The sequence below is a fragment of the Hydra vulgaris genome, chromosome 06 (genome assembly GCF_038396675.1).
Source record: "Hydra vulgaris chromosome 06, alternate assembly HydraT2T_AEP".
Lineage (NCBI taxonomy): Eukaryota > Metazoa > Cnidaria > Hydrozoa > Anthoathecata > Hydridae > Hydra > Hydra vulgaris.
The window spans coordinates 58,040,107-58,064,182 of NC_088925.1; the positions used below are offsets into that span (position 1 = coordinate 58,040,107).

General features: G+C 28.8%; 1 long non-coding RNA gene across 3 annotated transcripts; it reads right to left on the bottom strand.

The window, feature by feature from the left end:
• Nucleotides 1-304: 304 nt before the first annotated feature.
• Nucleotides 305-2,528, bottom strand: LOC136082022 (uncharacterized). Of its 3 annotated transcripts, none has more exons than XR_010639347.1 (4): nt 2,177-2,526; nt 1,428-1,521; nt 1,138-1,303; nt 306-1,017 (listed from the first exon to the last, which is right to left on the bottom strand). It is a non-coding gene; the product is annotated as an uncharacterized LOC136082022 (long non-coding RNA). The 3 variants fall into 3 exon arrangements; XR_010639346.1 differs by having other exon boundaries at nt 307-769; nt 845-1,017; nt 1,138-1,521; nt 2,177-2,527; XR_010639345.1 differs by having other exon boundaries at nt 305-1,017; nt 1,138-1,521; nt 2,177-2,528.
• Nucleotides 2,529-24,076: the final 21,548 nt, after the last annotated feature.

Genomic DNA, 24,076 nt, shown 5'->3' on the forward strand with positions numbered 1-24,076 from the left:
ACGTGTTTTTGAGGTTTTAAACTCGTGTTTTATAAGGTTTTAAATTCGTGTTTTCTATAGTCTAAAACGGACTTATGGCATTTAATAAAGTTTCCAAACGGAAACTTTATTTAATGCCATAAGTTAGTTCAGGCATAAGTTTTCCAAATTTATGCCTGAACTAACAGCTGTTCAGCACGGTTTAATGATAAACCAAAAATACGTAGGTTTTGTTAGACACGTTTATAGCTTTAAACCGTTTAAACCTTTTTTTATATATACTACATTATATTTACGACAATTTTGTTGTTTTATTTTTGTTTTTTAAGGTAAATTATTTTACAATAATACTACAAAGAAAAAATAAACAAAGAAATAAAAAACCAAATCATTAAAAATAAGCTAATAAAAGACGCTTGGCACATGGTTACCATACATAATATTTAATTTCGATTGATCGCCTCTTCCGTCATTATAAAATCTATAATCGTATAACAATACGCTTTCGCATTTTTACAAACAATTCCAGTAGCATCAAATGTTCTTTTTAATTTTTCTTAAAAATCGAGTCTCGAACTTTACTAATTCCTCAATTGAGGTAACCTGTTCAAATTTAATTTCATTCAAATCTTTATCTAAAAACTATTGCAGTAGCCCAAATTTCTTTTTATGTAATGGTGTGACACAATCATTTTACGCTAAAACATGGCATCATCCATGGGAGAAGTTTCGTTTGTCTGATTTTTTGGTCGATCTGTATTGGTAATAGTTTTTGATGATTCGCCTTAATCTGTTTAAAAAAAAACAAGTTTTATAATAAATAACAAAATAAATGATTATCTTAGTCTATTGTTTTGTATTGTACCTAAATAAATGCACTATAAAAAATGCTGTTTGAAAAAACCAGAGTAATGATTCGATGGAAGAGTAAAATTGATTTTTTCCTTATTAATCACGCTTGTTTGTGTCTGTACATTTAAATGGAATCGACCCTTCATTCTTCTTTTTACATTGTTTTTTAGAGCCACCAACTTCAACCTAAATAAGAGACGCCCTTTAAGAATTTATGAAACCCATTAAGAAACATAATTCATCAAATATACTATTGTACTTTTTAAATATTATAAACTTTTAAATTAAATGCAAATAAGTTATTACTTTGGAAAGACCCAGAAGCCCGAGTATTCACAAGTATTTTCATTAGCATTTGTACCAGGATGTAAATCCTCTCTTAATTGATTTTTGCTTATAAATATAGAAATCTTTAAAGGTTGATTCGAAACCATCTCATTTGGGTTTTGTTGCTTGTTAAAGTGCAAATATCCTGTTTTAAGATAAATTAGACTAATATACACTCAAATATAGGTAATAAATATAAATATAAGTTATACATAATATTTAAAAAAACCAAATGCACACATGCCCCCTGTTCATTAATAGTCACCTACCTTAATCAACATTAATATTATTATCTTCATTAAGTTTCTGAAGTCTTCTATAATATATTTTCTTCATCTAGATTATGTGACAACGGTAAAACTCCTAAGAGATAAAATTTGCAAAATCAAAATTTACCAGAAATATTAGTGTCATTTAAAATTTTTTGAAGTTAAAGATAAATAACTAGAGTTTTAATACAAGTATTTTCATTAACAGTTGTACCACGATTAATATTTTTTCTCATCGTCTTTTTCGTTGAACATGTGAAAAACTTAGTAGTTGACTTTTAGTAGAATTAGTAAGATTCTTTTAGTAGATTATAAGTAAGTAGAAGACTTATATTAGAATCTTTTCAATTTATGTTTTTTTGCTTATTAAAACCCACATATTCTGGTTTAAAAATGATATATATATATATATATATATATATATATATATATATATATATATATATATATATATATATATATATATATATACACACAAACAAAACAAAAAAAGTTCAATATGTGCAAATGCATATCACTAGCCATAGTCTGCTTGATAATAGACCCTTACTTTTATCAGCAAAAAAATTATCATTTCTGCAATCAGATAGACTATGCAAGAAATTTTCTTGCTGGCTTCGGCTCATGCCATATTTTTAATACTGCTGACTCATTTTTGTATCTTCTCAAACAATTAAAAATTAATTTAACATTTACATAATAATTTTCAAATATAAACATTTGATTTACAGATAAGTAAAGTTACTTACGGACAGTATTTTGCAACAAAGTATTACTAGATTTTGCTGTCAATATTGGTATAGAAAGTTTATTTGATGAAGCATAGGTAGTATATTGGTGCAGCCTCGTAGCTCGAAGACAAATTTAAACATACAGGAAATAAATTTCCAGCTAAAACTGATCGATATTTTTTCATATATTCTTTCCACTATGCTGAACTTGTTCTTTTCATTTTTGTTAAATAATTATCATTAATAGGATATCCTTTAGCATTTAGTACGCACACCTTTATATAGGAACAACACTAGTATTTTTCAAACATATATAAATAATAACAATACTAATAGTAAAAACAATAATACTATTAACACAAAAAATGTATTTTATATATATATATATATATATATATATATATATATATATATATATATTCATCGCAGAAATACACACACATATACAGATACAAATACACACAAATATACATTTGCTGAAATACACACATATGTGTGTATATGAGTACATATTACGTATACATAACATATACATTTATTTATAAGTGTATGTATGTATGTATGTATATATGTGTATATATATATATATATATATATATATATATATATATATATATACATACATATTATATAGACTTACATACATACATACATATATACATATGAATACATAAATAAACACATACATATTTATATATGTATTATACATACATATAGAAAATATACATTGTATAAATTATATAGATACACAAGTGTGTATGTATATAGATACACATGTGTATATATATGTGTATATATATATATATATATATATATATATGTGTATGTATATGTGTATGTGTATGTATATAGATACACATGTGTATATATATGTGTATATATATATATATATATATATACATATATATACACACGTGTATATTTATATATGTGTGTGCGTTTGTGTGTGTGTGTGTGTGTATATATATATATATATATATATATATATATATATATATATATATATATATATATATATATATATATATATATATATATATATATATATATATATATATATATATATATATATATATATATATATATATATATATATATATATATATATATATATATATTTATATATATATATATACATGCTAATACTTAACAAAAACTGAATTTATTTAACATATAAATTTTCTCGACTAATGTTTTCCTGAAAGTTCTTGTTACACACTTTAAAACCTTCCGAATAATAAAAATGCAATAAATTTGAAAAATCGCGTGCTTTTAGTAATGGTTTTACATTCGTTGCGAAAACTTTTGATAATTTAATACTCCATTTTTGTAACTGAAAAACCATCACTAAAAACTTAATATCCAAACTGGTTTTTTGGTAAAATATAGTAGTTAATTTCACGGAATCAAAACCCTATTCTTGACACGTGTTATTCTTAGTGTTTTCGGGAGTTTTAAACACGCAACAGAAACCACGCGTAACTTTTAAACGAGTTGTGCCGTCTGGGTAATAGGCGCATTAAACGTTTATAAAATCAACTAACACCAAGTTTTAATGTTCATGTATAAAATAAAGATGGGACTATCTCCTAAAATATTTCAGTCCTATTTTGAAAAAGTAGTGCATTAAAACCCAACAAAACTTTCAGATAACAACTCCATTGTTCTTAAAAATAATTCAAAACAAATAACATATTAAATTCAATATCGCGGACCTTATTTGCAGAAAAAGTTTCCTATTATTGCAAAAGCGAAAAAAGTTAGTATACAACAGTTTGAAAATGAATCAAAACAGGTGTTATTACTTATGGATTTTAACATATCCGATTTTGAATGCTTCTTTTAAACTAAAATTCAATTATATAAAGTATGTCTCAGAATTAATAACTTTTAATTTTTCATTAAATTCAGTTATGATGTTTCCTCTAATCTTAAAAGTTATTCTTGAAATTTAATCTGAGTTCTTGAATATATATATTTTTTTTTTTAACTATTAATGAATTGTTATTTATTTTACTTTTATTCAAATTTCATTTAAAATGTACATAAATATTACGGTTTTTGTAAATTAAGCACTCTTTTATTTTTTTAATTTTTCATTCTTTATTTAAATATTACTTTATTACAAATTGTTATATATTTTATTTTCATATTTTTCAATAAATACTATGTATAATATACGTAAATATGTGGCTCTTGTAAATACGAACTCTTTAATTAATTTATTTTTTGTTATTCTTTTTTACTTTTTTTTCAGTTTATCTTGTTTACTTGATTATTACTCTTAACATGAATATTGTTCTTAAAGAGTTTCTTAAACTAACTGTTATTGATTTTTACATTTATAATTTTCAATAAATAGTTAGTGAAGTATAAATATATTATACGGTTATTGTAAATACGTACAATTGGGGCTAGGTGATGAGACAAAATAATGTCTTCTACTTGCCCCGCCAGTGTTTTTATGTATAAACTTTTAAATTGTAAAAATTATTAAACGGCGAAATAAACAAACGAACAAACAAAAAATTAAGAAAATCGCTGATGGCGAATAACTATAACATTTATTTTAAAAGCGGTATTGTTTTTGAAAGAACGAAATCAAGCTTTTACGGAAAGCAACGAAAGACTTTTAGAATCAAAAAACGGTAATTTTTCAGGAGTAATTAAACTACTTGCTGGATTTATTCCAGAACTCAAAATGCATTTAAAATCAATCACTGATACAGAAAAAAGAGTTACATCATATTTTTCTGAGAAAAGTCAAATCGAAATTATCTTGCAACTAGCTTCTAGAGTTTTACATACTAGTAAGTAATATCAAATCATCAAAATACTTTTCCGTAATGATAAATTCTTTACCAGATTTCTGCAAAAAAGGCCAGTTGTCGATCATTATTCGGTATGTTATAATAGTTTACCAAAAGCCTAGTGTTCAAGACAGTTTCTTAGAATTTGTAAATATAATGTCATCAACCGGAGAAAATTTTGCCAACGTTCGTATTTAGGAATTAGAAATAATAGGAATTAAGATAGCTGATTGCCGAGGTCAGTTGTATGACAACGCAATATGAAAGGAGAATAAAAGGGAGTGGAAATTTGAATTTTAGTCAACAACAAAGCATGGTATACGCCATGTGGTGGACATAACATCAAATTAGTTATAAATGATAGTGTTAAAAACACTATTAAAAGTCAGAATTATTTAACTAAATTAAATAATCTAAGATTTTAGCTGCATCAACAAAGCGATAGGCTATTCAAGTAAAATATTCAAAAATTAATCTGAAGGCGCCAAGCAATACTCGATAGGAATGTTGCTTTAAAATTATAAAAGCCGTGAAATACCAGATAAAAGAAATTAGTCTTGCGCTAGATAAACTTAAAAATAGCTATCCAGCTTGTAAAACTAATGCTGCATTTTTAATAATAATACAACAGTTTGGTATCACTTGTTTTTAAAGGTTCAAATTTTCAGCCAATTGCTTCAGCGAAAAAATATGGCAATTAACTTTGTATTACAAAATACAAAGGCTATGCTATTATCTCTTGATGATTTCAAAAAACAATGTTCAACAGATTATAAAAAAAGCAAAAAAAGCATCGATAGATGTAGATGTTATACCACAGTTCACGGAACGGTCAATATGTAATACTCAAATTTTAGGTAGAAACAAAGATTGTATTGATAAATCAACAGAACCTAGTTTAGTCAACACGGAGAGTACGTAATCTCATGAGATTGGCAGACTATTGTTATTATACAGACCACAAAAATAAAACAAACAAGAAATATTACGATATTTATATACCAAATGAAGAAATTGATCTAGTAGACAATGATTGATCCAATTGAATGCTGTGATGATATTGATATGCGTGATCTCGTTTCTGAAATTGATAATCAGTATTACCATCTAACTCAAACGGCTAAAGATAAGTTTAAAGAATAAAAGTGAAAGAAAGTTTAAAGTAAAAGATTCATTACAAGAATGATTTGAATCGAATAATTTTTTAAATCAGATTTTGGCTTTTTTTTTTATAATAAAAAGCTAAAAACTATGAATACAAATGAATTCAATATTAACTGTTCAAATCTGGTCAAACACTTTGGAAATGCTGAAGATGAGGAATTCAATAAAGAACCTTCTATTTTAAATTTAAGAAATAGTTATACTATTATAGAGAATTTGGAATTCATTTTAGAAAGGAATTTGGAAGAACTATACCCAAATGTATGTATCGCTTATATCAAATAATTTTAACAATACTCATTAACGTTGCTTATTGTGAGCTATCATTTTCAAAACTACTTCAAACTAATTCAAAATCAATTGCAAATTATCTGCGTTCTACAATGTCACAGGAAAGACTTTCAGGATTTACAATGCTGTATATAAAAAATGCTACTGCAAAAGAGCTAGGATAATTGAGTTAATAAGAATATATTCAATAAAGTTGAAAGAAAAAATATTTAATATCCCCAAAAAGTTACAGCAGAGGGCCCCAAAAGTTACAGTACGGCTCTGTTTCAGAATATCACTATATAAATATACTAAGTAATGAAGCCTGAATAGTTAAAGTACACCTGGCAAAAAATGATGGTTTTGCTTTATTTAAAATAAAATATTGACTTTTAATTAGCTTATGCTCCGAGTCAGAGTTACAGTTTTTGTAAGTAATTAATGCATTTGTTTTTGATCAAATATAAATACATTAATTTTCTATACAAATTCAAATACAAGTATGTGTAATCAGCATTTTCCAAATACAAACATTTGTATTTTAAGTTGAGAAAAAATACAAAGATTTTTAAGGACAATATTAATAAATTAGTATAATAAAGAAAATGAAAATAAGCCTTTTAAAAAATATCACTTGAAATTAAATTTTTAAATTATTTTAGTGGTAAAAATAAAAAACGCAACAAACTTTTAATCTTTAGCATAAAAATAGCAGTCAATTTAGGTAATTGACTGGGTTCAATTTATGTAAAAATACCTTTTAATCATTATGGAACTTTAATTTTGCATGGATTTTTTTATGTAAAATTTTATTTATTATGAATTTGATTATTTTTAAAAATTTGCTTGTTTTTTTGGACATCAAGTATATATCGAAGCAAAGCTGGTTCATTTTTCTAATATATTCTCTCATCTTTAATAACCTTATTTTTTTACTACCTGCCAAATTTCATTGAAAAAAAAGCATACTCAGACACTTTAAAACTCTACTTCAATTAGGTAAAGTTTTGTTGTTTGGACATCAAGTATACAGTGAGTCAAAAAAGTTTTTATCCACCTTTTATGTTCATTTTTCAGACGCGATAACTTTTAACAAAGATATAATCAAATAACAAAGATATAATCAAAATTTCAACTAAATGGTATCAGTTAACCATTCTAGAAATATTGTAAAAAAAGTTTTCATCCACCGTGCACTCCAACCTAATTTGTTATGTAATCAGTTTTAAAGTAACGTTTTTTAAATATAAATTAGATTTAGTAAGATTTTTGTATTATTTTTTCTTTATATGAATCTTTTATATTTTAAATTTTTGGTAGAATAAATATTAAAAATGAGAGTTGCAGAGGAAATTCGATCACTTATTGTTAGACTATGGAAGGAGGGAAAATCACAGCGAAAATAGGAGAAATAGTAAAGAAACCACGTTCAACTGTGCAGTCCTTTATCAAGAAATACCAAACCACCAAAGAAATTGCTGATAAGCCACGTTCAGGATGTCTAAATAAGATTCAAGATTGCATCGACAAGCTATTCTGAGAAGAGTTATCCAGAATCCTAAAATAAGTGCTCCAAAACTTGCTGGAATGCTTCAAAATGATTACAATTTAATAGTGGATCCTAAAACGTTTAGAATAACCTTAAGAAGAGCTGGATACAATGGTAGAGTACCATTGAAAAAGCCCAACATCAGCAAAGTAAACAACGCCAAACGACTACACTTTGCAAAGCTTTATATTAATGAACCACATGCATTCTGGGAATCTGTCCTTTTCACTGATGAGTCAAAATTTAATGTGTTTTCATCAGATGGAAGAGTTAAAGTTTGGAGAAAACTATAATAAGCATTTAAAAAACAAAACTTGTGTCCAACGGTGAAGCATGGTGGAGGAAGTGTTTTAGTGTGGGGGTGTATGAGTGCTTCAGGTGTAAGAAATTTGGTTTTCATTGATGGAAATATGAATTAAAATGTGTCAAAAAATAATCTGGAAGAAAGGGCCCACAAATTGGTACTTACTGGGTCATTTATTTTTCAGCAAGATAAGGATCCAAAACATACAGCCAAACGTGTCAAGTAATGGCTTATATTCAAAATAGCTAAGCAACTTCATACATCCCCACAATCTCCAGAGTTAAATCCTATCGAACATCTGTGGGATGAATTGGGTAGAAGAATTAGGAACCATGATGTGAGAAATCGGCAACAACTACAATCAGTAATTATAAAAGAGTGGGGCTCAATAACTCTGAAATTACCCAAAAATTAGTTGATACAATGAAAAACAGACTGCATGAGGTAATAAAAGCTCGTGGTGGAAACACAAGATATTAAAACACTAGTAAATTGAGTTTGCATAACAATTTTTTTTGATTTTTTTAAAGTGGATGAAAACTTATTTGGCTCAAAAAACAGGCGTTGTGTAGTTTAAAATGCAATATATAATTTTCTATTCTTTATTTTGTAAAATCTTTTTTTACAATATTTCTTGAATGGTTAACTGATATCATTTAGTTGAAATTTTGCTTATATCTTTGTTCAATAAAAAGTTATTGCGTCTGAAAAATGAACAGGACAGGTGGATGAAAACTTTTTTGACAATATGTGTATATTAAAGGAATGCTGGTTCATTTTTCAAATATATTCTCTCACCTTTGAGAACCTCTTTTCTTACTACCTGCCAAATTTCATTGAAAAAAAAGCATACTCAGACACCTTAACATTATACTCTAGTTAGATAACTTTTTAAGCTTCAATAATGCGATACACTTGCAGTGAGGAGGGGTCAAATGTACGAGTAATAACAATAATGATGTTGGATATAGATTATTTAATTGTACTAAATAGTTGTAATATAGTTAGCAATTTTAATACCATTACATTTACCATTATTTAAATATATTATTTTTTATTTATAAAAATTAAACTATTTTTTTTCTGCTATCATGGGACCAAAAAAAAGTTTGTGTTTTATAGTGAATCCAAAAAGTATTTAATTGCTATTTTGAATTGTCGCAATTTGGCATTGACTCTAATATAGATTTTAATACAGTTTATATAAATGAACATATTTTTTTATTATTTACAAAAAAAGAGTGATTCGTTTCTTAAAACATCTCAACAAGTCACTAGACACTTTAAATTTTTTTTTTTTTTTTTTTTTATTACAATCTGAATAAAACTCGTGTTACATGTTAAAATAAATCGTTAAAATATATTATATAAATACTAAAATATATATATTTTTTAATATAAAGAACGCGGAGACTCGCAGAAGACTACTAGGTCTTGTCATCGAGAACCGTTAGAACGTTAAATACAATAAAATAAAGTTACAAGATAAAAACTCTTGACTTGACAAAAATATAAATATCGTTAGTGGTCAAATATATTCAAAACTAAAATATAAAGCTATCTTATGAAGCCATCAAAACCAAGCATTCAAAAATAAAGAAATAAGTCATCAATTTTAAAAATTATTTCTTTTAGTTTTTTTTTAAATACTGGATAACTCCATTCATGAGTAAAATCAAAATTTTTTAAGACTATTTTGTTCCATAAAGAAACTGGACATAAATTAATTTTAGATTTAAACATAAAACAAAGAACGTTGAAAATATTAACCTCGTAAATATTAAGAATGTTCATGTTAAATAAAAGAGGCTTTGCATGAGTAAAACGATCTTTTAAATTTATAAGACGTGCTACATGTTTCTGTTGACAATGGAGAGGTTTTAAATTACTTTTGTGCGTACTCCCCCACGCGACATTGCGATAACTAATATGACAGTGTATCAAAGAGTAATATAACTTAATTCAAGTATGTCTCATTAAAATACTTCTTGATTTATAAAGAATTCCAATACTTTTGGATATTTTATGGCATAAGTTATCGATATGGTACTTCCACGAAAGATTTTCATCTATAATGATACCTAAAAAATTTGTGTACGTGATTCTTTTTATAGGAATGTTATCAAGAATAAGCACAGGCATTTTGCATGGTAGAATATGCTTTTTTGAAACTGGATAAAAGAGAATATATTTGTTTTTTTCAATGTTTAGCGAAAGTTTATTTGATTTGAACCAGTCTGAAATTTTTTTCAGTTCAATATTCATATCATGAAACAAATGATTGATGTTTTTGTTGGATAGAAAAAGATTGGTATCATCTGCAAACATTATTGTCATTAAGTTAGAGGCTCTATATAGATCATTTATATAAATAAGAAATAATAGTGGTCCAAGTATGGAACCCTGTGGAACTCCACAGGCTATTTCTAAAACATTTGAAGGGGTAGATTCATCAATGTAAACAAATTGTTTACGATTTTTTAAGTAGTTTTTTAATAATGTCAAGACTTCACCGGTGATACCATATTGTTTCAGATTTTTCATGAGAATGATGTGATTGATGGTATCAAAGGCTTTAGATCAGTCTATAAAAACGCCTAAAGTAAACTGTGATTTTTCAAAGGAATTTGTAATGCATCGAGTGAGTTGAACTACTGCGTGTTCAGCTGAGTTATTCTTTTTAAAACCACACTGATTGTTAAAAAGTATATTATTAACAGAGAGATGATTAAATATTTTGTTAAATAAAATTCTTTCAAATATTTTAGAAAAAACAGAAAGAACTGAGATTGGACGATAATTATTTACATTTTTTAGTTCACCTCCTTTGAATATAGGAGTAACTTTAGCTACTTTCAGTTGTTCAGGAAAAATTCCCTGATTTATTGAACATTTAAAAACCTTAAATAAAATATCTTTTATGTTGTTATATGAACTAATGACTATGTTTCCACTGATGTCGTCTGGACCTACTGCTTTATTAGATTTTAGCATTTTAAAGGCACTTTCAAATTCTGAAAATGATACTTCAAAAGCATTTAAACTTGTTTTAAGTGGAAAAACACAATTAATTATAGGATTTAGCATGTCTGGAATGTTTTTAGATAAATTTGGGCCAACAGATACAAAAAATTTATTTAACTCACTAGCTATTTCTTTTGGGTCATCAACATTATAACCATTAATTTTTAAACTTTTAGGCAAAGAACACGATTTTAATTTGCGATTACCTGTAATTTCTGCTAAAATTTGCCACGTGCGTTTTGAATTAAACTTATGCTTTTCTAACATATTTAAATAATAATTTTTTTTTGCAGCTTTTTTTTGACTTTCAAATTGTTTAGCGTATTTTTTGTATAAAATTTTGCTTTCATCTGTTTTTGTTTTTAAGTATTCTACATACAGTTTTTGTTTTATTTTAGAAGACTTCCTTATGTCCTTATTTATCCACGGTGACTTTAAACTTTTATTAGATTTACATATTTCTTTTTTTTGGAAAATTTGCGTCGTAGATATCAAAAAAGGTTTTGCAGAATGTGTCATAAACTATGTTTGCGTCACTTTTAAAGTCGATATTTGTCCATCTAATTAAGGATAACTGTTCATTAAATGATTTCAAACTTGTTTCATTAAAAAAACGTTTGGTAAAAATTTGTTTTTGTTGTGGTAGTAATTTAGGGACGATATTTATTGAGAAGAAAATCGGGAAATGGTCAGAAATGCCATTTTTTATAATACCAATTTTAAGAAATTTATTGAAAATATCAGTAGTTATAATGTTATCAATTATAGAAGCTGACGTAGCTGTCACTCTTGTTGGTCTGCTAATTAATGGAACCGCACCGTTTTGAAATAAATTATCATAAAAATTTTTTATGTTGTTATTAGAGTGATATTCAAAACAGTTTAAATTACGTCACCTATTAAATAGTGAAACTTGTGTAAATGTAAAAATCAGGTTAGAAGTCTCATAAATAAATAATTGAATTGGTCTAGAAATTATAACAGGGCTGAGGACAGTAAGTGTTTTAATGAATTTTGCAATAAACCTTTTTTAATCCATATATCAAGTTTGCCTAATATTGTATTATCATTAGGCTTCTCAGATGTTTCATATACCAATATGAATGTTTAATCTCCTTTAACTAGTTGAACATCAACATCTGCAGGTTATAGCGAATGAGACGTAACTAATCATATATTTAGAGAGAAAATAGGCCCTATAAAAAAAAAAAAGCTCTTACAAATAATGTCGGAACAAGATAGCACTTTTAAAAGCTGAATTAAACAGCATGCCAATCAATTACGTGTTTCAAGACAAAATTTTAAACAAAAAGAAAAAATAATTAAAGCTTTAAGGGCAGAAATACCAAATCTGAAAAAACACACAAAAAAATAAAATTACAGAGAGCAGATTTGTCACTTTAAACCTGAAAAAAAAGCTTTGAAATTCAATGAAAAGCATAAGTTAAGGCAACTCAAAACTAAGCATAATGCTGCCGTTTTTTACAAGTAACAGAGTAATTGCTAGTTTGGAGAATAGTTTGCTCCAGATTAAGGAGGAAAGAAATGTAATTATGCCAGAAGATGAAAAAACATATATATTACAAGTAAGAATAATAATTTATAATATGTTGTTGTGTAATATAACCAACAGGTAACATTCCATATCTTATGAGCAAAATAGGGTATTAAATGGGTGTTATTTTTAATAATATTCCTCATCCAAGTTCTGTTGAGCAAAGAGCTCGTGAACTTGGCAGTATGCCAGATTTGCAAGCAGCAAAGTGGGCTATGCATAATAATAATCCTACTTTTGGGTTTGATGATACAACACAAGAAAGTGTCCACATTTATAGCATTAACTTAACTTCTTAAGATAAATGTCTTGTGTTTGCTCTAAATCAGTTACCAGGAGGAACAGCATTTAATTATGAAAGTCATATATGCACTTCAATTGATTATATGGCATTTGTTTATTTAGGTTTTTACCAAAGTAGCTTGATGAATGTCGTAACTTGATTATTGAAAATATACCTAACACATGTCAAACAGAGTTGCAGTCAACCATCTTACTATAAGCAAAGTTTGTGCAACCTGAGGCAAGAATTTGAATGAGCTGAACTGCCATTTGCACCCTCTTGACATAATTGCAGCTTTATGTCGCTTGAGTGTGCAGTTTCTTGTCGTTTGAATTTTCTCTTGAGTGTGAGAGTTGTGAGTTATTTGGAAATGATTGAATGGCAGTTAAAATTGTTTTAGCCATGAAAAAAATGAGTCTTATAGATGTCAAAGGTCATCCAAAAGGATTTGTAAATTTCTTAAATGAAAACGATCTACTGCGAAGTATTATACCTAGATATCATAGAAATTGGCTTCATACTCTTTTTCATAATTGTTTCATTTTTATGAAGCATTACAGTGAGTTTAAACATTTTCTCACTGTTGGAACAGTAAAATGTAAAAGTTAGCAAGCAATTCTGAGCCTTGAATGAAAAAGTTTTATGTTTTAGGTGAGAATGCGACTTTTGATCATGTTTCTGGTAGTCAGTTAGTGAAAAAAAGTTTTGCTATTAATTACAAATAGTAAATCTAATCCAGCTGCTCAGTTTTGCAGAAGAACAAATTTTTTTGGGAATACTCTTGCGCCTAACATTTTAAAATCAATATATGCTCCATTGATAACCATTAACACTCGTATAAGCTTCTTTGATAACCAGCTTAAAAAAATGACTTCTGCTTGTCTTGATACTGTGCAAGTTGTCTTGAAGCGACAATATAAAAGGTATTTTTGACTTTCTATTACACTAAAGACACTCTAGACATTAAAGGAGGTAAGAGGCGCAAAAGGGAAGAACCTGGTAGATATATCTTAATGATGTTGTAAACTTGTTTTTTTAAATGGTAATATACTAAATGAACACTATTTTTTATAATTTTTATTAAACTTATTTCATATTAAAAATTTAAAAAATTAAATTTACCAGCTTCATCCACGTCATCGCTGCCATCTGGCACCCAGATTGAAAGCCAAGACCTCCTTGGTAAGTTTTTTACTGTGTTTTAATTTTTGTTTTTCATTTTAATTTTTCGAACACTCAGGCAGAGGATTCAGGAATGTAGTTATTAACAACTATAAATATACTTAATAATAAGTTTTTATAGATTCACTTAGCTGAATCTATATACACTTATTGATAGGTGTATGTATAGTGTGTATGTATATATTTATTAAGTTGATACTTGTATACAAAGAATCCAAAATCGAGAAAAAACGGAGTCGAGAAAAATCGAGAAAAAACTCCGTCGGAGTCGAGAAAAAATCGGAGTCTCTATAAAACTTGGTTATAAATTAAAAAATTAATCTAGTTGATAAATAAACATTGTTCTTATATTTATTTTTTTTAATTTCATATATTTCGATTTATAATTAATAATAAACTTTTAAAAAATTTATGTTTATATATTTCTTAGTACTTAGATATTTTTCTTATCACAATCTTTTAACGAACAAGTTATATTTAATAAATGGCTTTCTAACCGGCTGGTTAGGAAGAAGGCGTGAACTTTCAGTTAAATGCCCTTCCGCGGTGCTCTTCTATATAGACTTCTTGGGGTACCTATAGTAACTGAAAAAAAAAATTTAAAACAGTATTTATTCTGAAGATCTTTTAAAATAATATTTTAAAAAGATGAAAACATCTATCATTTCATCAGAAAGCGAACTATGAAACTTTGTGACAAATTTGGAAGACGAGGAGAAAACTCTTTCTGCTTCCGAGGAAGTTGCTTGAATTCTGTGGATGGCTTGTTCAAATTTCAAAACTGCTTCTGATTTCACACCAATTACTTCGTATTCTTTTAACTGATCGGTGAAGGTCTTGACTTTTTTTGGCTTTTTAGCTGTTGATTGATTTTGATATAAAACTTCTTGAATTTCGGCAAAAAAAGGTGTCGATTGTACTGGCTCTTCTTGTTTGCTTTTAGCGCAACCATCTGGTTTTGTTTGGAGACTATTTTCGTTTGCTGCAAATAGTTGATCAAATAATTTTGCAGCATAAACTTGAATATCTTTTTTAGAAGCGTAAAAAAATGTGTGGTTTTTATTTTAAAAAAAATCGGGATTGTACAAATAACGACTCAATGATACCAACATAATGTTTTTACAATTTTCGCATCTGGAGATTAACGCCTCAGCAAAATTAGAACTGATGTTAGTTTCTAATTCCTTCAATTAAATTACTAACGTTTCCATAACAATGTCACACTCCAAAATTGTTGTATTTGGTTTTTCCAAGCGAACTGCAGCGTCAGCAATGACTTCCAATAAGTCAGACAGCAATTTTAGGAAATCCAAGTCAATTTCATCTAACATGTATAAGCAGTTTAGTTCTTCTAGTGTTTTTTTTTACAGCTTCTAAGCAATCCAAAAATCTTTTGATCATCTGAAAAGCACTGTTCTATCTAGTGCGGTTGTCGAGCAACAGCCCTTTATCATGCGAAGATCCGTAAATTTTGTATATTATTCTTTTAAGAACTTCATATCGAAACGATGAATATTTTAAAAACTTAATAAGTATTCAAAGTTTCAGTAGATATTTTTCGATATTTTCTTCATATTCAATCTCATTCTCCAAATATTCAATAAAAAACTCTCCTTCAGCCTCCATCAGTTTCCGTTTCTGTTTCAATATCCGATTCAGTTTCTTTGTTCACAGTTTCGCAACAATCTTTTCTAGCGTATATCAAATCACAAACACTCAAATGAATTGAATGATTCTGGCAGATTTGATGTGGAAACTTAAATATGGTACCCAATTTCACCATCCAGCTACAGCCATCCGTAGTTTTTCCTTTAACATCTTCATCATCTATACCGAATTCTTTTAATTTTTGCATTATCAAAATGCTTTGCATTATCAAATGTTTCGGCAGAACAAGGAGTTGGCAATCTTACCATTCCTAAACAATATGTTCGCTCGTGATGAACATTTAAATTGTAGTATCTTCTACCTCTATTGCTACACCATTCGTCACCTGTTAGCACAAATTTTTCTCCTTTTGCTTTCAATTGAAAGCAAAAGGAGAACAATTTCAGAAAAAATTATGATGTGTCATGCTGAAGCCAAATGTTTAATGATAGCTGAATTGGCTAAATTAATGTAGCCAATTCAGCTATCAGTAAACAGTTGGCTTCAGCATGACACATCTTAATTTTTACTGAAATTGTGAACGCTGACTTGGGCAAACTATGCCCATAATTTTCAAAAAGCATTCTAAGTGTTTCAGATTGAGTTATGGACCTAATCGAATATCCATCAAGAGCTGTCAACTTGGCAAGAAGATAGTTTAACGACATCTTAGTCAAAACTGGTCTGGAACTGGATGGTTTTAAATCTATTTTCTCGCAACTTTTGACGTGACCAATTAGGCCGTTTGTGCTGCTTCCGAAAAATGGCATTTTTTGCAATCTCAGTATTTCTTATCATTTACCACAACTTTATCAAAGTATTTCCACGCTTCCGAAGCTATTTTTCTCTATAAAAGAAAAATTATCAATTTGGCTGTGATAGATATTTGTTCTTATATTTATTTTAATTGTGATAAGTTATCACATTTTAAGTTATTAATTAATTTATTTATTCTAATAGGTAAGTATAATGAAACATTAATTATTATTATTTGTTATCAGTGATAACATTTTATTACATAATTTCGCCACAATGCACAGTGGGCCGAATATTAGACTTACGGTGGACAAAGTTATTTTGATGATACGATATACGACATTATTGTAAAAAAAAAATGTATTATATGTTTAAAACTTACCTCGTTGTTACCACGACCAGTTTTTGCATATATTATAAATAATGGTCTTGACTTAAACTTTTTTTTTGTTAAGGTAAACTATTAAACAGTTAAAATACATTAACTAATATCCCACAGGCATAATATTTTAAAAGTTACTGTTTACAATCTTTGCTTAAAAATTAAAAAATTCTTGCTTTTTTGATAAAAAAAGATATTTTATTATGCATTACATTTTATTATACCATAGCTGATTTTTGTGGATTTAAAAACTTCTATTATTAAAAAGATACTATTATACTCAAAAGAGTTTTGGAAATAGTACAATGGAAAAGTACGAGAATGTTTTATTATATGGTTTTGAATAGAATAAGCTTTTTTTTTGAGGTTCTTTTAACCACCATTACTAGGCCCATTGTGCATTACTAATTGCTTTGTGATGTAAATTAGTGTTGGTATTGAACAAAGAGAACACTTATATTTTGAAAACAACATGAAATATTGTAAAAGCAGCGTAGAAATAAAATAAGAATTTAATTATTTTACAAGTAAAAATTGATATTTTCTAAAAACCTCGTCGAAGTTCCGTCGAGGTTTTTCGATTTCTCTCGAACTCCAAAACTCCGCAAAACCGAGAAAAATCCGACGAGACGGAGTTCCGAATGGATTCTTTGCTTGTATATAATCTTTTTGTATATAGTTGAGTTTGATTTTTTTATGAAGAATTTGTGTTTTATATAAATACTATTTATTATTACAAAAAAATAATGTTTAAGTTTTAACCCACCCTACCCAAGGTGTGAGAGGTATAGAGCTTCCAAAAAATACCCTCTTGCACCCTTTTCACGCATTTATCCCGAAAACCTTTCTTTCTTTTGATACTAAATTGCATTCATTTTTATATAAAGATACAAAGTAATAATCTTGATATTGGGTCAGAGGGTGCGCCCGTAGCCAAGAGGACTTCTAGCCTATCAACCCAAAGTATCCAAATCATATTTGATGGTAACCTGTTAGAATATATTAAAAAATACAAATAAAAATTATAAATTTCAAATAAATAGTAATATTTTCTTTTAAAAAATCTACATTTTTCAATATAATAAAGAGACTTCTAGACGCACCTCTAGCGCTTTTTGTACACCCTTTGTATATATAGATAGCCCTTTGTTAGACCTATCTTTTGATACCAAGTTGTATGTATTTTGATAAGAATTGACCAAGTTATGACGTTTTAAGTTAAAAAAAACCTCATATTTTACTTCAAGAAGTCCATATATCAAAAATTCAGTACTCAAAATGCCATAACCTTTTGTAGAATTGTTCAATTTTGATAACTTTTTCACCTTTAAAATACTTAAATAAAAGCCTATCCAATGATATTCAACAATCTAGTGTTTGATTAATTTAAAAACTTCATGTCACGTACCTACTATATTTGTCGTCATATTATTTGTTCCAATATTTCAACCCTATAATATTGGAAATATTTCAACCCTATAATAGGATTAAAATAGTGAAACAACTACTATGACGACAATTATAATCTTGTAAAAAATACTTAAATATGGTTGGATTTTACTAATTTAGATACCAAATTGCATCAATTGCTGGTAATGTTAGACAATGCTTATTGATATTTATTAGTATTATATATGGTTTTAAGTTTATGTTTTTATAACATATATTTTTCAAGGTTCTTAATTTTTCTGAATTTATTTAATTTTTATCTATTTTAACTTTAATGGCATTGAAGTGAGGGTTACTTTTATAGCTAATTTTGTTGGTGCAATTTCCTCTTCTTTGTTCATTAAGATTCTAAAGTAGACTTTTTTCAGTTTTCATTGTCTAAAAGCTGCCCTTTTTTAGTATTAATTTTTTTTAATGTAATTTTGACATTAATTGATAACAGTGGAAGATGTTCATTTCTAAACTTACTTGATTCAAATTTATTATTTTGTTTAAATTTTTTTCTCTAGATTAATTTATGGAACACCTTAAGAAAACGATTTAATTATTAAAGCACAGTATCATGTTCTTACGTGGCAGAAGCTGAAACTAGATTTTACATATTAATAATATTTAAAAACTTTAAGATTTAAATCATGTTTAAAATCTTTATGATTGTATGAAGCAGACTTGCGGAGCCGCCCAATTTTTTTCACGGCTCCGCTCCAGCTCCGGCTCCCAGCAAAAACTCGGCTCCGGCTCCGCTCCGGCTCCTCATAACTTTAATAGAAGAATATAATTTAAAAGTATACCTTGCCGTCTATTCATAAATTTTTTTAATGAATGATAAATAAACTATTACATTTTTTTAAAGAATCAGTCCCTTTCATATACTCTTTCATTCCGTTCTTGCAAATTTATGCCTTTGCCTGGTCATTTCTACAAAATTTTTTCAACAAACTTTTTTAACATCAAATTCCAAATTCAAATATTTTCTCTATTTTTTTCTGTCAATACACACTCAAAAGTTAAATGTACTCTTTATTCATTCAAAGAAAAACCACGCTATCAATCAAATCCGATTCTATATGACTTATTTGGTCCGGAGTCAGAAATTTTAGGCCAGAATACACCCGCTCCACGCTGACTTGCGTCATAGGAAGAGCAGAAGCAATCTGACATGCTTTCTGGATCAACTCGGGAAACAGCTTTATTCCGTTCAAAACAGTTTCGCGCTTCGAATTTCCGTCATCCTTTTTCTTCATGATCTGTTCAGCAAGCTTTGGCAAACTTTGAACAGCCTCTCGGAATTCTTTTTCCTCCAATCGTTTATGACTAACAACGTCTCGGCTGCACTGCTTGCTTTTTTGCTTCCGAGCACGTTTCATCCTTTTTCTGGGACTCATTTCCCCGGATTCCTCTTCATTTTCCAAACCGCTTCCAGTACTCGCGCTAGAGTCATTTCCATGACGACCAATTCCACTCCCCTCAATTTCGAACTTCTTTTGCTCATTGAGCTTTTTCTGGATCTTCCATAGAGTGTCTTCAGCAATCAACTGAAATATTGTAAAACATTTTTAATGTTTTTAAATTTCAAACAAATTATAATCTATCATATTCTTGCAGTGAGGAAAGTAGAATGTCAAAAAGTGAAGTTAAATGAAATAGTATTTTGAATTTCATTAAAAGTACGTAACTTCAAATTCCAATTTTTGTTTAAAAAAATAATTGATTGAAAATTGAGATAAAAACCTGTTGCTCTTCTCCAAGAAGGCATTGCTATTGCACATCTACAAAGACAGTAGCACAAAAAAAGGGATTATCGAACAAAAGTGATTCCCATGCACCATTGAATCCCTGATATTCTTCCCAAAATCAGACGTTTTGAATTCCCCAGAAACTAGCTCCTCCTTCAGAATTTTCCAAATGTAAATAAAGTTCCCAGATATGAGATCCTGACTGTGGAATTCTTGAGTTGCGACTGCCAGTTTCTCGAGGATTTTAGCAAGTTCCTCTATTTGCTTCCACTCGTAATTTATAAGCGTAAAGTTACGAGTTTTAAATTCCGCTTCCAGTGCATTCAGGACATCACGCATCTCAAAAAGTCGGTTAAGCATGTTGAATGTACAGGACCATCTGGTTGCATTGTCGATTATTGCAACCTGTAAATTTGAGAAATTTGAGTAGTTATTTTTAAATTTGAATGTTTTTAACATTCGAAAACGCATAATTGACAAATGTTAAATTCAAACTCAAGTTCAGATTCTTAGTAATATTCATTTAAACATTTTTATTTATTGCAATTTGCGATTATATTGTATCTACCTTTTTAGTTTTGTGTTGTTTGCAAGCTTTTGCTACATCTCGAGCTTTGCCAACCAGAGACTTAATGCCTTGTTTTTCCAAGCCGTCTTTAACAGCCAGCTGCAAGTTGTGAGCACCACAACGTTGAGATTAACGGTGTTTATGTGTTTCGATATTTTGTTGAAGTAAGACCTCTGCTGTACAAACACGTCGTCGTCAGTGATATTAGCATCCGGCAGATCACCTTCAAGTTCAACCTCAAGTTCTTCTTCGACGACAGCAAGTTCTTCAGCAGACTCGTCCGTGACGTCTTCTTTATCTGTGTTCACTCGTCAGTGACACCTTCTTCATCTGTCTTTCCAAAGTCTCCAACCATTTTCACCATGTTCGATCCGTTATCAGTCGTAATTCCGAGAACATTTTTTTTCCTGATGCCATACGATTCCAGCACGCCTTCAAAAGATTCTTGAATTTCTTTTGCCTTGTGTCTAGCATGATTATCAACTGCTGCCAAAGTTTTGAGAGTGATTTCGCTATCCATGAAGAACTACACATTGACGCCAAGAAAGCTTCGATTATGTCTTGAAGCTCCGTCGACTTTCAGATAAACCAGCTTTCCAAAGCCATGATTTGACTTCGAGCAGAATCCCGGTTGACTTTCAAGTCAAAATGTTTTGCGAAATCGCCAGTCAAAATCTTGATTCCTTTACTGCTGAATAGGTTAAAGGAAACGCCGTTTTGAAGAATCAGCATGTTCATGCCTTTCTTGAAGTCCTCTCGAAATTGTGATGGTAACTTTGTTGAGAAAGCGATCGATGGGTGCTTGTACTTTTCTCGTCTCACTAGTTGAACCCTGATTTCCTCCAAAAAACGGATGAGGTGCGTTTCTTTTCTTTTTCGGCCTTCTCTTTCTTCAGTTTCTGCTCTCTTGCCTCAACAATTTTTGTCAAAAGTGTTAAATGTTTATTGACAAAATGGCGTTTTATGTTGGCGGTTAGTTTTTTTTTCCGTTTCTCTTTTTCCTCGTACTGCATTTTGCATGTTGCTTCGCAAAGTTTGCGCCGACTTCCTCCCCTACACTGATGTCAACTTGACAAAAAAACACGTCGTCCTCTTCACGATAAGCAAACCATTTCAGTTCATCATATAACCTCTCATCTTCTACGTTATCACTCATGGTTGCAATTTACAAATAACAGAAATCGCGGAAAAATTCGAGATTATTTTTGGGTCATTGAATAATTTTGAAATGAAAAAAAATATGACGGAAGATACGAATTAATATGACACTTCATTCATTTTACAAGAATAAGAATTTAAAAATACAATATAAGTAAATATATGGTGGCGACCTTTTTTTGAGATGGCATTTTAGACTAAACTTGTGAGTCATTTTATTGTATATGAAATGATTTGCTAGAGAATTAGAGAATTTTGAATTTTAAGTTTCTTGAATGAAGTGCAGAGGTTGCCAAAAAAATGTCTCAAAAATTATTCTAAAATTTAAAAAAAAAAAAATTTGTTCTGTTCAAAATTTTTTTGAGAACCGGGATCCACTAGTTTTTCTCGGCTCCGGCTCTGGCTCTGGGCACGGCTCTGCAAGCCTGCTAATAAGAATAAGTTAATTGAGAATTAAATGTTTCACTTCAGCTGATACAAAAAACAAAACAAAAAAATTCAAAAGTTGATGTCAATAAAATAAAGTTAAATTAAATATGGATTGTATAAGCTAAATTTTAATACCATAAACTAGATATCAAATAGTGGCTAAAAAATATTTTAGCGGCTGCAACTTGAGAGCAGGTTTCACCAAGTCTATGAAAAAGTAAGAAATATTTACCTAAAAAATATTAACTTTTCAGTAGTATAAAAAAAACAATCTTCTTCACATTGCTCCTATTTTTAAGTTCATCTCAGGGAAGTTACAAATTAACTTATTTTGTCAAGCATTTACATACCAGGTACACATTAGTTATTATGTATAACTTTAACCCACATAATCCTACATAAGGCTAGAAAATTATGGGGAAAAACTATGGAAAAAAGTAAAAAAAAAATTTAGTTTAACTCACCCTGCCATGCAGTCACAGTGACTTGAGATAATTGATCCTTTGTTGTGAATAGCATATTGTAGCTAACTAGAAAATTGTATGGGAAAAGTAAAAAAAAAATTTAATTTAACTCACCCTGCCATACAGTTACAGTGACTTGAGGTGATTGATCCTTTGTTGTTAGCAGCAATTCTCGGTGTGTGAGTTTGGTCGTTTGTTCTGTGAAATGGTCTAACTTCTGCTTTAAAAATAACTAATCCTGAGCTTAATGTCATATCTAAAACTTCTTGCACCCAACCAGAGACAAAATACTTAAAAGCATCTAATCCTTTGTTATCCATAGCCTCAGGAGAAAATATTTTAGGATTTTTTATTAAATAATAATATACATCATAGTAATGAACAGATAGCCATTCTGCTGGGTCATCTTTTCAAGCATCTTCTGGGAACTTGTACGTACATTGATTCATTCCAAGGATGCAAGTTTGTTTTTGTATCTTTCAGCAGCGTTGAAATCTAATTTTTTTAAAGTATTCATAAATTGACATATCTTTTTTAAAACTTTAAAACTTACATTTACACACGATTTGTAACTTAATTTTCCCCATCCAAGATGGTAACTATTCGCGCTATTGAAATTGCACATAATAAAGTACGTTTTTATAAAGTTGTTTAAGTGTAAAGTGTTTAAGTTAAAAGTAATTCAAGTATTTAATAATACTGAATATCTACTTTATTTTTTTTAAATGCTTATCTACTTTGATTAAAGTTTGAAACTACTAATGTTCTTTGAAAAAAGAAGGAAGTTTAAAAGTTATAAGTGTTTTATAAAAGTTATAACACTGTTATAGTTTTATTACTTTTATAATGCAATTAGTGACTAGTGTGTTATAACTTTTGTAGTCGTAATTTTATTGTGTTTTTTTTTTTTTTTTATAATTTTTTTGCTAACAAACTTATAATAATTTGCTCCTTAAAAATACTATTATTCCATATCAGTTTCCAAGAAAGATCAGAAGTAAGAGTTAATCCTAGAAGATGAAGGGTAGATGAATCATCGAGTACATTACCGTTCATAAATATAGTAAGATCTAAATTATTGTGACAACTGCTGGCTAAAAAAAATTGGGTTTTATTGTAACTAAAGTTCACCAGCCACTATGAGCCTTATTCTGCAGCAGAAGTGAGAACCTTTTCAAGCTCAAATGC